The 14,526-nt window shown below is 44.4% G+C and overlaps 1 protein-coding gene across 2 annotated transcripts in view; it reads left to right on the top strand.

Annotated features, from left to right (window-relative positions):
• Nucleotides 1-223: 223 nt before the first annotated feature.
• KMT5B (lysine methyltransferase 5B) overlaps nucleotides 224-14,526 on the top strand; it is a 51,171-nt gene continuing 36,868 nt past the window's right edge. Inside the window, exon 1 of one of the 2 annotated variants that reach the window (XM_074997916.1) lies at nucleotides 224-2,035. The gene's annotated coding sequence lies outside the window, so the exon portion shown is untranslated. Of the gene's footprint in view, nucleotides 2,036-12,576; nucleotides 12,700-14,526 lie in introns of those variants that run through there. The other variant, XM_074997918.1, reaches the window with a different exon arrangement.

Raw genomic sequence — 14,526 nt, 5'->3', positions numbered from 1 at the left:
AAAGTTCAAAATTACATTTCTGTGATAAACTACTTGTGTTAGTGCACATTCTAGCATTAATTTATAAATGAATGTTAATTTGCAAGTGTAGCCTGTCTTTAAGGGGATCCTGTTGTATGATGTGCAATCAACCTTTGAAAACTGTTAATATATGGTTACCTTCTTTACTCTATGGCCTAGGGAAAAGCAGTTCATCTAAGCGCTACAGAGTTTTTAAAAATAAGTGATCCCCGTGTAAATAAAAGTGGGAAAAGGCAGCAGAAAAATGGGTGTACTGTGTGAGGAAAGGCAGGAGTTCTGGAACAATTTTGTTGGGGTGGGGTGCTGACTGACATTGCACCAAACTGTAAAGCCTACCACTTCAAATCAAGGGTGCTACAGCACCTATGGGGAAAGACAGAGAAAAAGGGACGTGACCTGAGCCATCTTTGTAATGTTGACTGGTCCTAAGACTTAGGCTGCATGGAACAAGGTGTACAGGGATGTCAACAGAATGCTCCTGACCCACAGATCTCTTTGGAGAGATCTGCAGTCTGGACACACGCTCTGTTGGCAGAACTTCTGTTGACAGAAGCCTGCTGTCTAGACATAGCCTTAAAGCCTAAGTCACTGCTTGTCCTAATAAATTTGTTGGTCTTTAAGGTGCTACAGGACTACTTTTTATTTATGAAGCTACAGACTAACATAGCTACGACTTTGAGACTTTTCAAGGGTTAAGGACAGCCTCAGATAACCTTGACCAAGACTTTGCAAAAACGAGGCCTGGTAAAGTTTTGCAGTCCATTTATGTTGTCACTAACAAGCATCCTGGAAGATTTTGTCAACCCAGTGCACCTCTCAGAACGATTTGGTACAGAGAGGCAGTTGTGATAACCCATCCCTGATTTCGTGGATCTTAGCTGGAAACCAAAGCAGGATGGTGCTCAGCATCAAAGGGCACAATGGCAGGAGAGCCTCCCTTTCAGCAGGGGAATAATGACTCCTCAAAGTAGCCCAAAAGGAAGAGCAGCTAACCAAACCCTGGACTAATCTCCCCTATGGCGATGTAATGAGCCCCACAACGTCCTCCATGCACTAACACAGGACAGGTGGGTAGTTGGAGAGAGGGTTCCAGGTCCTGGAGCCCAAGACTACTGAACCAAACTGCCAGTTTGTGGGAGAGATGTGTGCCAATGAACCCCTAAGGCCACTCCCACAGGGAATGCTCAACTCTTGTTCATTCCCACTTCTGCGGATGGGAGGGACCACTTTCCTTCCGTCGCTGCCAGTGCCTGGTATTTAAAGGGCAGTCTGCGGCGGAGGGATCTCTTCAAACTCTATCATCGTCTGATACTGTTTTTCGTGATCCGCCGCGGCCGCCCCCTAAAACTGAGATAGCTGGAACTTGTTTTAATGTGATTGTAAATCCCTCCGCTCGGCTCGTAAACGGCGTAAGAGGTCATGGGAGTCGTTTACCGTTCTATTCCTCCGCCGCGAGTGAAGCGCGGACAGAGAGCCTTGTTCAGTGCCGCTTCTCCACTCTGTGAAGTAGCGTGAAGAAACAGAAGGGATTTCTTTTGAGGCGTATTCCTCCGCCGTGACAACCGATCTTGAAGCACTTGACGTGTTCCTCCGCCGTCTTGCAGCTCACGGACAGGAGGCGCTTGTCTCGACTGTGCGAAGCGGTAGCGGGGCTGGCAAGGAGAGACAGGACTTCGGTGGGCAACGAAGGCCGCTCTGGGTGTGTGAGCGAAGTGCTGAGGGCTCCCCACGGAGCCGCAGGAGGCGGTGACGGTATCGCCACCACTCCGCAGGGTCTCTGTGAGGGGGCCCAGGGGACTTTTTCTCGCGGGGCCTGGCGGATGGATCTCTAGGCAGCTCTGCCCCACAGACTTCGGTCTTCGCCGCCGCCATCTTGGATTTTAATCCGCCATTTTTCCCCCTGGAATAATAATAATAATTTTTATGATTAATTTTCCTCTGGCTGGAGCTCGGGGCAACGGCGGCGGGGCTGTGGGCGGCGGCGGGGAGCCTAGCGCGGAGGGGCGGCCAGACGGTAAGTGTTCTGGGGGGTCTGCCAAGCGACTGGGGGGCTCTAATTTGGGGGGGACGTGCCCCAGGGGTCTGGGGGGGGGATCGCCTTCCGGACGGGCAGTGGTACCCGGTCCAGGATGTCTGCGGCTGCCGGGGCCATGGTAAGCTGGCCGGTGGCTGACGGGGCAGTTAGCGGGGGAGTGGGCGGGGGTCGGCTCTACTGGGGGCGCAGGGGTGGAGGCGGCAGTGGCGGGGGGTTGGCTGGGGGTACGGCTGTGAGATGGCTGGGAACGAGGGGAGGAGTCGGGGATCGGGGGTGGTAATAGCCAGGACCGGAGAGGATGGTGTTGGGGGTAATGGCTGGGGCGGGGGTTTTAGCCGTGTGCCCCCCTCCCTGGGCGGCGGCCGGGTATGTCTCCCCGGGGGAGCGCAGTGCGGCTGAGTGCCCCAGGGAGCAGACGCTGGTCCCACACGGCGATGTTGAGGGCCGTGGGATGCTCTCTTGACAGCTGACAGCCTCTGGTTTTCGGGGATTTAAAGGGACCCAAGGCGGCTCCGCCGGGCCGAGGTGGCCCGGGCCGGTCAGGAAGGGATGGATTCAGAGAGGAAGTGGCTCTAGATGTTGCCGTCTTTTCGCTGGGTGTGGAGGAAAAGCGAAGGCTGGGTCGCCGTGACACCTTTGGGAGCAGGGGCTAGGAGGGATGGAGACTTTGGATCCTTCGAAGAGACTGGGGTGTGTGTTCACATAGTGTAAATAAGGCAGGAGACGACCTCCAGGGGGCAGTGTAGGATTAGAAAACAAACGGAGGAGAGTAGCATAAAGCTGCAGCTCATTCTGATCTGTCCTGGCAGTTTGAAGGTGTCTCCCCTTAATCCAGTTCTTCCCTACGGACAAATTTTGGGGAGCAGTTTCATTCTGCTTGGATATGGATAGAAACTGAGGACAGAAGATGGTTACTGTTCTGACAGTTTCCTCCAATTGTGAGGTTAAGATATCTAATTATTAGAGTTCAGGTTCAGAGTTTTCATCCCGAGTAGGTATGTATGAATAAATAATACAATCTTTTAATCTGTGTTAGATTTCTGCTAGTTGGCCAGCCTGTTTTGGATGGGGATTTTTGATTCTGAAGACACTGTCGTTGTATCGAAATGTTATCTGTTTTTCTGTTGGTGAAAGACCAAAAGTTCTGAAGTTATAGGGATTATCAGGAGAGAAAATGTGTGTATCCTCATCCACAATCAAACATACTGGAAACTTTTGTTTTTGAGTGTAAATGAGCTTTTAAGAAGTGCATCTCTGAGAGAAACCATGAGGAAAGTGTGTGAAGTTTTACATAGATATCTTAATAAATCTGTGACAGAATCCTTGTGTATATGTATTCTTGAATAATTGCCCAGTGGTTTCAGTGCATTGATCACATTTGTTTGATATTTCCTTTAAAAGCTAGTGAAAATTAAAATCACATAGGTTCTGACTTCAACAAAAGGTTTTATAATTGATACATTATAAATTGTTTTTGACCCAAATGAGTATCAGTTTATGTGCAGGCTATAAAAGTAGGATTTCTTTAAGTTGCACTATAAGTTATAAAACTTTAAATGATCCAATCTTAAAAATTTTAAATTGATCAGAACTGTTAGATTGTTTTCATAATACAGTTGTATAAGAATATGCATGCATGCATGCACTTTTTTTGTTAAAACTTTACCTCTGTGCTGAATTGGTCCAATATTGTTAAAGATAGCTGATATATACTATTGTGCCAGAACTAGGGTGGTCAGAAAAAAAGCATTTTAACCCTAAGTAATTTGCCCTGAAATAAAAATTTCTTTTGTTACAAGACACATTAATCGGGTATTGTTTTTTCTGTTCATCAAAATAGAATTTAAGATTCAAGAATAGAAAAACTAATACTTGTTTAATGACGTGACATCATCTTACTTAGTAAATTAATTTTTATATAGGGTGGTCTTTCTAAATGCATGTCATGCTATAACAGATCCAAGTGTATTGTTTTTAAGTACTGAAAAGGGCTTTGTATGTATAAGTTCTAATCTATCACATTGTGCTGCTGTGGGACTACAGTTCCCAGTGTTCCTCTCAGTTCACACAGTGCATTGGTTTAGCCCAAGGCACGCGTCCTAACGTTTTGCAGTAACAATTCTGTGTTAGCTCACGTAAATTTACCATGAATGTCAGCCTGCCGCTTTGAGGATGCGTCTGCATATTTCCATTTGTGGGATAGAGCCCTTCAGTGTCGCTGAGCTTCATAAGCCTTTTAGAAAGGCAGTGTTTCTGGGACTGTAAGGGCTTGTCTACATTAGCCCCCTCATTTGAAGGGGGCATGTAAACAACCCAGATCAGGGAATATCAATGAGGTGCTGTACTGCATGTGCGGCACCCCATTAGCCTAATTCCTGTGGTATGAACTTCGGAGTTAGCAACTTCGAAGTGCCAGCAGGCCGTATAACCACAAGCTCTTCAAAATACCTGCACAACTTTGAAGTGCCCTTACTTCCTCAGTGCTGTTCCCTGGTCTGGCTCATGTACATGCCCCCTTTGAAGGAGGGGGCTAGTGTAGATGAGCCGCCAGAGTGTTTTCCTCTCTTTCCCCCTGGCACCAGGAAGTTGGAGCCAAAATGATGAAGAGACATGGTACTGCTAATGTATTAGCTTCCTTTTTCATGGTCACTTGCAAGCGTTTACTCTTGCTTTGTGTCCCAAGTCTTTTTTTGTTTTTTTCTCTTGGTCTTATTACTTATAAGTTTTGGTAATATAAATAGTTTTTCTACAGTTCAGTGTTTACATGTGTAGAGTTTTGGTCTAATTCCTGGGTTATGAGCTACAGGTTGAACCTCTCTCTAGTCCATCACCTTTGAGACCTGACAGGTGCCAAACAAGAGAATTTACCAAACCACGAGAGGTCAGTATTGTCTAGCAGCATTACCAACACTTCCTCTGCTTACTGGACTCTTAGAAGACGTTTAGAGGTAAATTAGAGCTAAATAACATAGAACACTGAGCGGTAGGATTGGTGGCTGTAAACAGCTTAATGGGAGGGACCATGGGGAGCTTGGCCACGCTCATGATAAGTGAATATCCAGTTAACTGGCAACATCTATGGTCTGGCATGATTTTAGACCAGAGAATGCTGGACTAGAGAGGTTCACCCTGCGTTGTCTTATTTGGACCCCATGGAATCACTGGTGGTAAAACCCAGGTTTAGGTGGTGTATATCATACTTTCCTGTCCTCCTAGGGTTGGATGCACAAACTCAGTGTGTAATTTGCTTTGCAGAAAAGGTCATTTGCTTGAGTGTTTTTTCAGAATGCTGAACCTTCATCCCTTGGATTTGAAGGACTCTCACTAAGCCTCCTGCTTTCCTAGTTATAGAGGCCTTATGAACTAGATCTATGGATATATCCTGCTTCATTGCCCCATACCTGTATGGGAACTGAGTAACTTTGTCTGCTTAAGATGTCAGAGGTTTTCCAACATTTTGCCCTACGAGGATGGGGCAAATGTTGGAAAAGCCTCTCCAGACAGAATTATCAGCAAAAGATATATAGACACATCAGGAGTGTACCAGTGTCTTTGAGTTCAGATTCTTTTGGGGGCTGGGGGGCGGGTGAGATTGAGCTTGGAGGCTCTCCTGTACCGCTTCCTTTGGAGGCTCTCCTGTACCACTCCCTTTGCAGAGAAGTTTGTTTCAGCATATCCTCATTTCCCTTTGGTTTCCGTTACGAGTGCTTTCTCACAGACTTCAAGATCTGTGGGGCAGTCTTTTTCAGGTTCTTTTTCTATGCCTCCACTTTTAATCCATCTTGTGTTGAAACCTCTGACATCTTGTGGTATATCTGCACCGCAAAAAAAAAAAAAACAGCTGGCTCATGCCAGGCAACTCAAGCTCAGGCTGCGGAGCTGTTTCTTTGTCTTGTGGCCTTCTAGGCTCTGGCTGAATGCTGTGCTCTGGGACCCTCCAACTTCATAGCTCACGGGTGGCAAACATGTGGCCTGCTTGCCAGAATCCAGCCCATGAAGCCTTTTTATCTGGCCCGTGAAGCCTTTTCCCATGGCAGCGGTGCCATTTTACCCAAGCTGGCCAAAGTGAGCATGGGGTGTCCTCAGGCTGGCGTAGGGGTCAGCAACCTGCACATCTGGAGCTGCATGCGGGTTTTCAAGGAGCCGCTGCTGAAATAATGGAATTAAATTTAATTGGTTTAATGGCCAGCAGGGCAGTGGGAGGGATCCAGCTGTTAAACTGATTAAATTTAGTTCCATTATTTCAGTGCAGTAGGGCAGGAAGCCGTCCTCACTGCATAAGGGTGAAGTGATCAGGAGAGCTGGGAAGAGAGGCAGCTCTAATGCTTTGGAGACCCAAAGAAAAGTGACCTTTGGTTAAGGGTGTGTCTGCATGAGGAGCTGGTGGCATGTTTAAGAATGGCCATACTAGGTCAGACCAGTGGTCTCTTTAAACCTGTATCCTGTCTTCTGACAGTGGCTGGTGCCCGATTCTTCAAAGAGAATGGACAGAACGGGCAATATACTGTTGTCCAGCCATAACTTCTGGCAGTTATAGGTTGAGAGACAGGCAGAACATGGCGTTATGCCCTTGACCATCTTGTCTAGTATTCATTCATGGATATATTCTCCATGTACTTATCTAATACTTTTTTTAATCCAGTTATGCTTTTGCCCCAGTATGTCTGGCTATTCATTGGGTGAAATAGTACTGCCTTATGTGTGTTTTAAATATGCTGCCTGTTAAATTTCATTGCATGACCCTTGTCAATTTGGGTGAAGGGAAAAATGTTTCCCTATTAATTTTTTCAGCACCATTCATGATTTTGTGGACCATTGTCATAGATGACTCTTTTGTAAACTCAACCGTCCTAGTCTGATTAATTTCTCCTCAAATGGATGATTTTCCATACATTTAATGTTTTTTTTTCCTTACCTTTGTGTGTAACTTTTTTTTCCAGTTTAAATATGCCCTCTTTGAGATGGGGCAACCAGAACTTCATGTAGTATTCAAGGTGTGGAAATATTATGGATTTATGTAGTTTCCTTATGTTATCTCTTTCCTGATGGTTCTTATAACCGTCAAGTTTTTTGACTGCTGCACATTGAGCAGATCTTTTCAGGATACTATCCATAATGACTCTAAAATCTTTCTTGAGTGATAACTTCTAATTGAGACGCATTATACATGTATAGTTGTGACTTTATTTTCCAGTGATAAATACAATATGATGCACAATATTGTATTTCATCTGCCATGTTGTAGTGCACTTAGCTTGAGAGCAAGTGCAATTATGTCTGCTCAAGATAGGAATTACAAAGTGATCTCACAACACTGGCTAATAGTCTATAATCAGAATATGGCTTGGGCAACGTGAGTGTTGGGAGGGCTAGCTGCCTTGACTGCATTCCTGTAGGAGATGGTAGGTACATATTTGGGGCAGCTCATCTCTTTTGATGCCCATGGTGCCATAGCTATAATCCATTTTTAGTGTGCTAACTCAGAGGTAGTCTGAATCATACCCTTTTCATCTGGGAATAATATCTCCAACTTTAAGTGTAGGCATACCCTTTCACTTGCTCGGCCCTAATACAAATAAATCCCTGATCCTAACACCTAATGTCAGTCAGAAAGGAGATGCTACTTGCTTTTTTTTTTCTGATACTGCATCCAAGAACTTTTGTGATTTGGCATACCTGTGGGTGCTCCTGGGCTGAAGCACTCAAGGGGGAAAGCCAGGGATACCATGCTCAGCAACTCATTCCCCACCCTTCCAAAGTGCTGCAGTAGTTCAAAAAGAGGGAGGGAGTGGGGAGGACAAACACTCGCATGAAGAAACGGTGGCTGTGGAGATTGCAGCAGAGGCCAGTAGTGAAGCTTGACAGCTGCTGGGCTAGAAACGCCCCAGGGGCTGCACTTCTGGCCCCTGTCCATGGGAGTCTGCAGCCACCCTGCCACTTCCCCTGATTCTTTTTCCCTCCCACGATCCCCCTGCAAGCCCCTGCTTGGTCAATGCCATCTGCTCTGCAGCCAGCGGCAGCAAAGGGACTGGAAGATTTCCTAATAGGGGAACAGGGAGGTATAACTTCTAATCTCAGGCCAGTGAGAGGATTAAGGGCTCTAGGATTGGATGTTCTGCTCCCTCTGACAAGAAGTCAAGAACAGGTGTTGGGCAGAAGTGTACTTTTCACTTTTATGTTGGAAATTTGTGACAATTATCAGGCAATTGTGCCCCAATATCATATCAGACTTTGATATTTGATACTCCCTTTACTTGATTGTGTCTTCAAGGAGGAAGAAGAGGAAGTGAGACATCATTGGTTGGAGTGTGGTTCCTAAGTATGCCCTTAATTTGTCATTAACAAATCTGAAATCATGCTCTGCTTGCATGTGTTGCCTAGCCTTGGTAGTGATGCCATCTTGTGCCAAAATGGGGTACTTTTCATTTAATGGGGAGGCCTTGTTCAGTAGCAAGACCAATGAGATACTGAGGAAGATGAAGTTGAGGTTTCTTGTCCAATCACTGTAGCTATCCAGAATAGGTAGACATAGTTTTTGTCCACATCCAAAAATAGTACCTTCCCCTGTATCACTATAATCCTTCTCTCCAGAAGTCTCAACTGTGTCAAACCAAAAATGCAGGATACGAGGAGGCATTTTAAAGAGTGATGTATGGTTATTTAGCATTTGCTATTCTCCATACTACTTAAACCCTCATATGCCAAGTGGAGCATAGGTCATCTGCAAGTCTTATCCACTTGACTCTGTCTTGGGGCAAAACTTCTAGCTGACCCCAGGAGTAGCCCAGTTGTCCTTCAGTCTCAGTAGATCTCCACATTGTCCAAGGTCTTCCTCTTTTGCATTTTCCTTGTGGGTTCTATTAGAGAGCATGATGGACTATGCTGGATGATGGTTTGGCACTGGTGAGGCCTTGGAATACTGTGTCCAGTTTTCGGCCCCCAGTATAAAAAGGATGTAGATGTGCTGGAGCAGGTTCAGTGGAGGGCAACAAAAATGATTAAGGGGCTGGCACACAAGACCTATGAGGATAGGCTGAGGGATTTGGGCTTGTTTAGTTTACAGAGGAGAAGACTTAGGGGTGATTTAATAGCAGCCTTCAACTTCCTGAAGGAGAGCTCTAAAGAGTAGGGTGAGAAACTGTTCTCATTGGTGTCAGATGGCAGAACAAGGATTAATGGTCTAAAGTTAGAGGGAGAGGTGTGTGTTGGATGTTAGGAAAAACTACTTCACCAGGGGGGTGGTGAAGCATTGGAATGCGTTGCCTAGAGAGGTGGTGGATTCTCCATCCCTCAAGGTTTTTAAGTCCTGGCTTGGCAAGGTCCTGGCTGGGATGACTTAGTTTGGGTTGATCCTGCTTGAAGCAGGGGGCTGGACTAGATGACCTCCTGAGGTCCTTTCTAGCTCTGTGATTCTATGGTTTCCTGAGAGTGTGGCTTATCCACCCCCATTTTCTTCTCTTGATTTGAATGTCAAGTGGTTTTTGTCCTGCTCTGTTCCAAAGCTCCTAATTTGTGATAGTCTTGCCATTTGATGTGAAGGATGTATCTCAGGGATCTGTTTATGAATGTCTGTAGCTTGTGATTTGAAGCCTTTTTAGTACACCAGGTCTCGCATCTGTACAGGAGCACTCTCTTCACGTTTGTGTTGAAGATCCTAAGTTTCATCTTTGCAGATGTTATTTGTGAATTCCATATGGGTTGGAGAGTCTTTAATGCAGCTGTTGCTTTCTCTATCCTGGTATTGATATCCTTATCTGTTTCTCCATCTCTGCCCATAGTACTCCCCACATAGGTGCTATTCTCCTTGTCCAACTTTAAATTTGTCTTAGAGCCTAGTCCTAATTTTAATTTAATTCTCTCATCTCCTTCCTTTTGGAGACTATTTGATAGCTTCGCTGTGGTGTGACATGGAATTACTACTGATGCCTGGGTGTTGGAGTGAAGTAACTTTGTCCTCAGTTGTTCCCCAAATCTCTTTCCCCTTTCCTTTTTCAGAAATTCCTCTTATAACAAAGTGGATTGCTTGTTAAGTTTGGGTGCTACATAGGAGACTAATATAGTAAAAAGAGTGGCTGCCATTAGATGTTTTCACTCTGCAGAAAGAAACAAGTTTATTTGGTTTCACTATATTGTACTTACGGAAAACATAACTAAAATTTACTTCTGGTAAAATGCTGGTTATTTGGAAGTTCCATATGATAGAATGCTGGATATGAAAGAGTTTACTGTATAATGAAAATTTTGTCTGTCTTTAAATACTACAGTTACTAATGAGGGATGTCCAGTAAGGCAGATTATAGTAAATGCCACTTTTATATTTTTATATCACTTGTGGTTGATGTGTTGAGACTTATTTTAAAGTTTTATCTTTTTATACTGAATTAAGTACTATACCTCAAATATGATAAATAGTGCAGCAGTGAGTGTCCATCTTACTTGACTTCATTCTTTTACCACCATACATCTTAACTTAAACTGGCCTGGCATATCTGATAAATTTATATGGCAATACAATTTTTTTTCTAAAATTAAAGAAATTCCTTTGTGGTACCATATGCAAATGTCTTGCCACTATATAGCATTAATTATAATGCCTTAGGCCACTCTTACAACAGAGATGCGTCTTTATTGTACAGCAGTATAGGTAATAATCCCATTAAAACTATGAACAGTCTTCTCATTTTTAAGGGTTTGAAGGATGTATGTCTTGTGTTTCATGAAACTGTGGTTTTGCATTTGTTGCTGTTGTATATAAAATCTCAAATGTAACTTTTTCGATTTTTTTTTTTTTAAAGTGTATGTTAGGTTTCATTTTTTTAAGACCAAATGCAGACATTTTTTATTGGGGGTGGGGAGAGGGAGTCTTGAGTTAAGTTTTGCAAAAGTTTGTTTTTACAATGAATTTCAGACCAATAGAAATTTTTACACAAATTTAAAAAAAAAAAACAAAAACAAAAAAGGCAAAACCAGCTGTTTAAAAATAAATATTGCAAGAGTGTCCAAATTTATGTCAAGATTCCTTATTGCAGTCAGTTACACTGCCCATTGGAAAAGAAAAGTGATTTCATTCTTTGTTTTTCATTTTTCTCGCTGAAAAATGTAAACAGTATAAATACTGAAAAGTAAATTGGATTTTTAAAAATTATGAGTGGTACAGTAGATTATTAGAACTATAACCAAAATAAGCAGAACAAAAAAGCAGTCCAGTAGCACTTTAAAGACTAACAAAATAAATTTATTGGGTGATGAGCTTTCGTGGGACAGACCCACTTTTGAAAGCTCATGGAAAGCTGTCCCACGAAAGCTCATCACCTAATAAATTTATTTTGTTAGTCTTTAAAGTGCTACTGGACTGTTTTTTTGTTATGATAGTATATATAGACTAGCACGCTACCTCTCTCTTACTAAGTAAGCGGGGTGTGTGTGTGTGTGTGTGTGTGTGTGTTGTTTTGATTATGTTGGCAGCATCCCAGTTTTATGTTTAATAAAAATCTAGCATATATTCTTGGCTGGGGTGAGCAAACTTTTTATGTTGGCCCCCACTTCTCATCCTGCAATTGGTAGGGCCCCCCCAACCTGTTTAATGTAATCCAAATGGACAGAAACTTCAGTTATGTTCATATGGGGGGGAGGGGGAAAATCCTTTCAGCACATGTAAGAAAATAAGCATGTGAATGTAAAAACTTCATTAATGGGTATAATAAATGAGAATACACAGACATAAAAACCTGACATGCAGCAGCCAATCATGCTGCGGCCCCCTTATGAAATTTCATACCCCCCAAGGGGGCCCGTCACCCACTTTGTGCACCCAGCTCTCAGCTGTGCATCCTGCACAGAAGACAGAACTTGAAATTAGTAGCTTGGGTGTTCAGTGGAAAGGCTATCAAATCTGCTTTTCCTGCAATCAAGAGTCAAGCATAACCAGCAACTTTTTTTTTTTAATGTTTACTGGCACTTTCTAGAGGTCAGTGCTGTCTGTGCTACAAAGTCCCAACCTGTATGAAAATTGTATGTCATATGTGATCTAAATAAACACTGTAGTCAGTGTTCCCTTTTATCTTACCCAGCAGTGAACAGAATGAAGTTTATATGCACCGTTGAGGAAGTGACCTGCAACACATCACCTTCGTATTGACGCATGTAACAGTCATATGGCAGGAATGGAGCCTAAGGTGGAAGCGGGGTTCTGAGTATGGGATAAGGCTTAGGCCTGGGCACAGGGCTGGGGTCAAGGGTGTGAGGGCTCTGGGATGGCACAGGGAACGATGGCTGGAAAAGATGTCTGTGGTACAAGCACTTTGGTTTTGAGAGGCTGGTATGCAGCAGGGGCCTCCAGGGTAGGGGTGGGGCTGAGGTATTTGAAATACAGGAGAGGGCTATGGGTTGAGGTAGCACGTTGGGGGTACAAGAGGAAGTGAGACCTCTGGGGTAGACGCAGGGATGAGTAGTTTGGCATGCAAGAGGGGACCCCAGGTTTGGGGACGGGCTTCGGGCTGGAGGTTGGACACTGAAGTGAATATAGAAGGGGAGAATTTACCCCAGCAGAGGTTTCTACCACGTGAAAAGGATGGTGAGCCTGAGGGCTTGTCTTCACTATGGCAGCAAGTTCCTGTTGACCTTACTGCACAAAAGACACCATGGTAAGTCTGTCCTCTTCAGCCATGCTATGTGTGTAACCGAAATGGCATAGATTAGATCAGATTCAGGGAGGGGAGGTGTGAATATAGACAAGGCATGGGACTCCATCAAGTACAATGGGAACTTCATTATTGCCATTCTGATGTGAAAGATATATGGCTATTCAAGTGATGGAAAGTAATATAACACCCTGATACAAGATAAACAGTGGCCACTTAAGAGTGTATGTCTGTGTGGTTTGGGGCGGTTGGAGAGGGTTAAGCCCGGCAGTGGGCTGGGGCCATGGGAAGGAGGACAAGGGGGTTAAGCCTGGGGTAGGTTAGGGTTGCGAGGGGGCATGGGGTGGAGTTTGAGCTGGAGCTGTGCATGCAGGGTCGGGGCAGGGGGGAGCGGTTGAAGTGGGGCAGGGGGGATTGAGCCAGAGCCATGCATGGGGGGTGGTGAGCCAGGGCGGGGGGTTAGCTGGAGCTGCATGTGGAGGACGTGCTCAGGTGGTGAGCTGGTGGGGGTTGAACTGGGGCCAGGGGAGTTGAGCCAGAGCTGCACGTGAGGGTTGGGGGAGAGCCAGAGCCATGCATGGGTGGTGAGTGGGGCTGGGGAAGTGAGGGGGGAGCGTTGAACCAGGGCTGGTGGGAACAGGATTTTGGATTGTGCTTAACTTGCGATCATGCATTTTAAGTGTTTACTGTAATGGTTACGTGTAGTTTTTGAATTTTAAAAATCTGCTTCGGTTGTGTTATTGGCTTTGCAAACCATTCTAGACTAGAAAGTATAGTTTTTGTACTTTTCCTCTTTCATAATAGTGCTTGGCTTTCGGCAGAATTTATCTAGCACTGTTACAGAAAAATGTAATTTCTGGTTAATTGTCCCGATCAAATACTGTTGCACAATGTACCTCATTTGAATGTTAGAGAATTTTTCAGAATTTAAATCTGAAAATCTGTCACGGGGCCATGATACTTGTCTGGTTTTTGGTCTCTTGCTTTGCTTTGCTTTGATGCCTCCATCTGAGAAAGTGTTGGTCACCAAAGGAATTCTCGGGTTTTTTTTTACTTTGACACCACATCTTGGAGGTAGTATGTGTTAGGGTGAAATTCAGCATCATAGAATCATAGAACACTAGGACTGGAAGGGACCTCGAGAGGCCATCAAGTCCAGCCTCCTGCCCCAATGGCAGGACCAAGTACTATCTAAGCCATCCCTGATAAACATCTATGTAACCTGTTCTTGAATATCTCCAGCGATGGAGATTCCACAACCTCCCTTGGTAATTTATTCCACTGTTTGACCGCCCTGACAGTTAGGAGCTTTTTCCCAGTGTCCAACCTAAACCTCCCTTGCTGCAGTTTAAGCCCGTTGCCTCTTGCTCTATCCTCAGAGGCCAAGAAGAACAAGTTCTCTCCTACCTCCTTATGACTCCCTTTTAGATACCTGAAAACCACTATCATGTCTCCCCTCAATCTTCTCTTTTCCAAACTAAACAAGCCCAATTCTTTCAACCTTTTTTCATAGGTCACATTCTCTAGACCTTTAATCATTCTTGTCGCTCTTTTCTGGACCCTCTCTAGTTTTTCCACGTCTTTTTTGAACTGCAGTGCCCAGAACTGGACACAATACTCCAGCTGAGGCCTAACCAGCACAGAGTAGAGCGGAAGAATGACTTCTCATGTCTTGTTCACAACACACTTTTTAATGCATCTCAGAATCATGTTTTGCTTTTTTTTCCAACAGCATCACACTGTTGACTGATATTTAGCTTGTGGTCCACTATAATCCCTAGATCCCTTTCTGCTTTAGTCGTTCCTAGACAGTCTCTCCCCATTGTGTAT

This window comes from Carettochelys insculpta, chromosome 6, assembly GCF_033958435.1.
Source record: "Carettochelys insculpta isolate YL-2023 chromosome 6, ASM3395843v1, whole genome shotgun sequence".
NCBI lineage: Eukaryota > Metazoa > Chordata > Testudines > Carettochelyidae > Carettochelys > Carettochelys insculpta.
The sequence above is the reverse complement of the archived record's forward strand: the minus strand, read 5'-3'. Positions and strand labels throughout refer to the sequence as shown.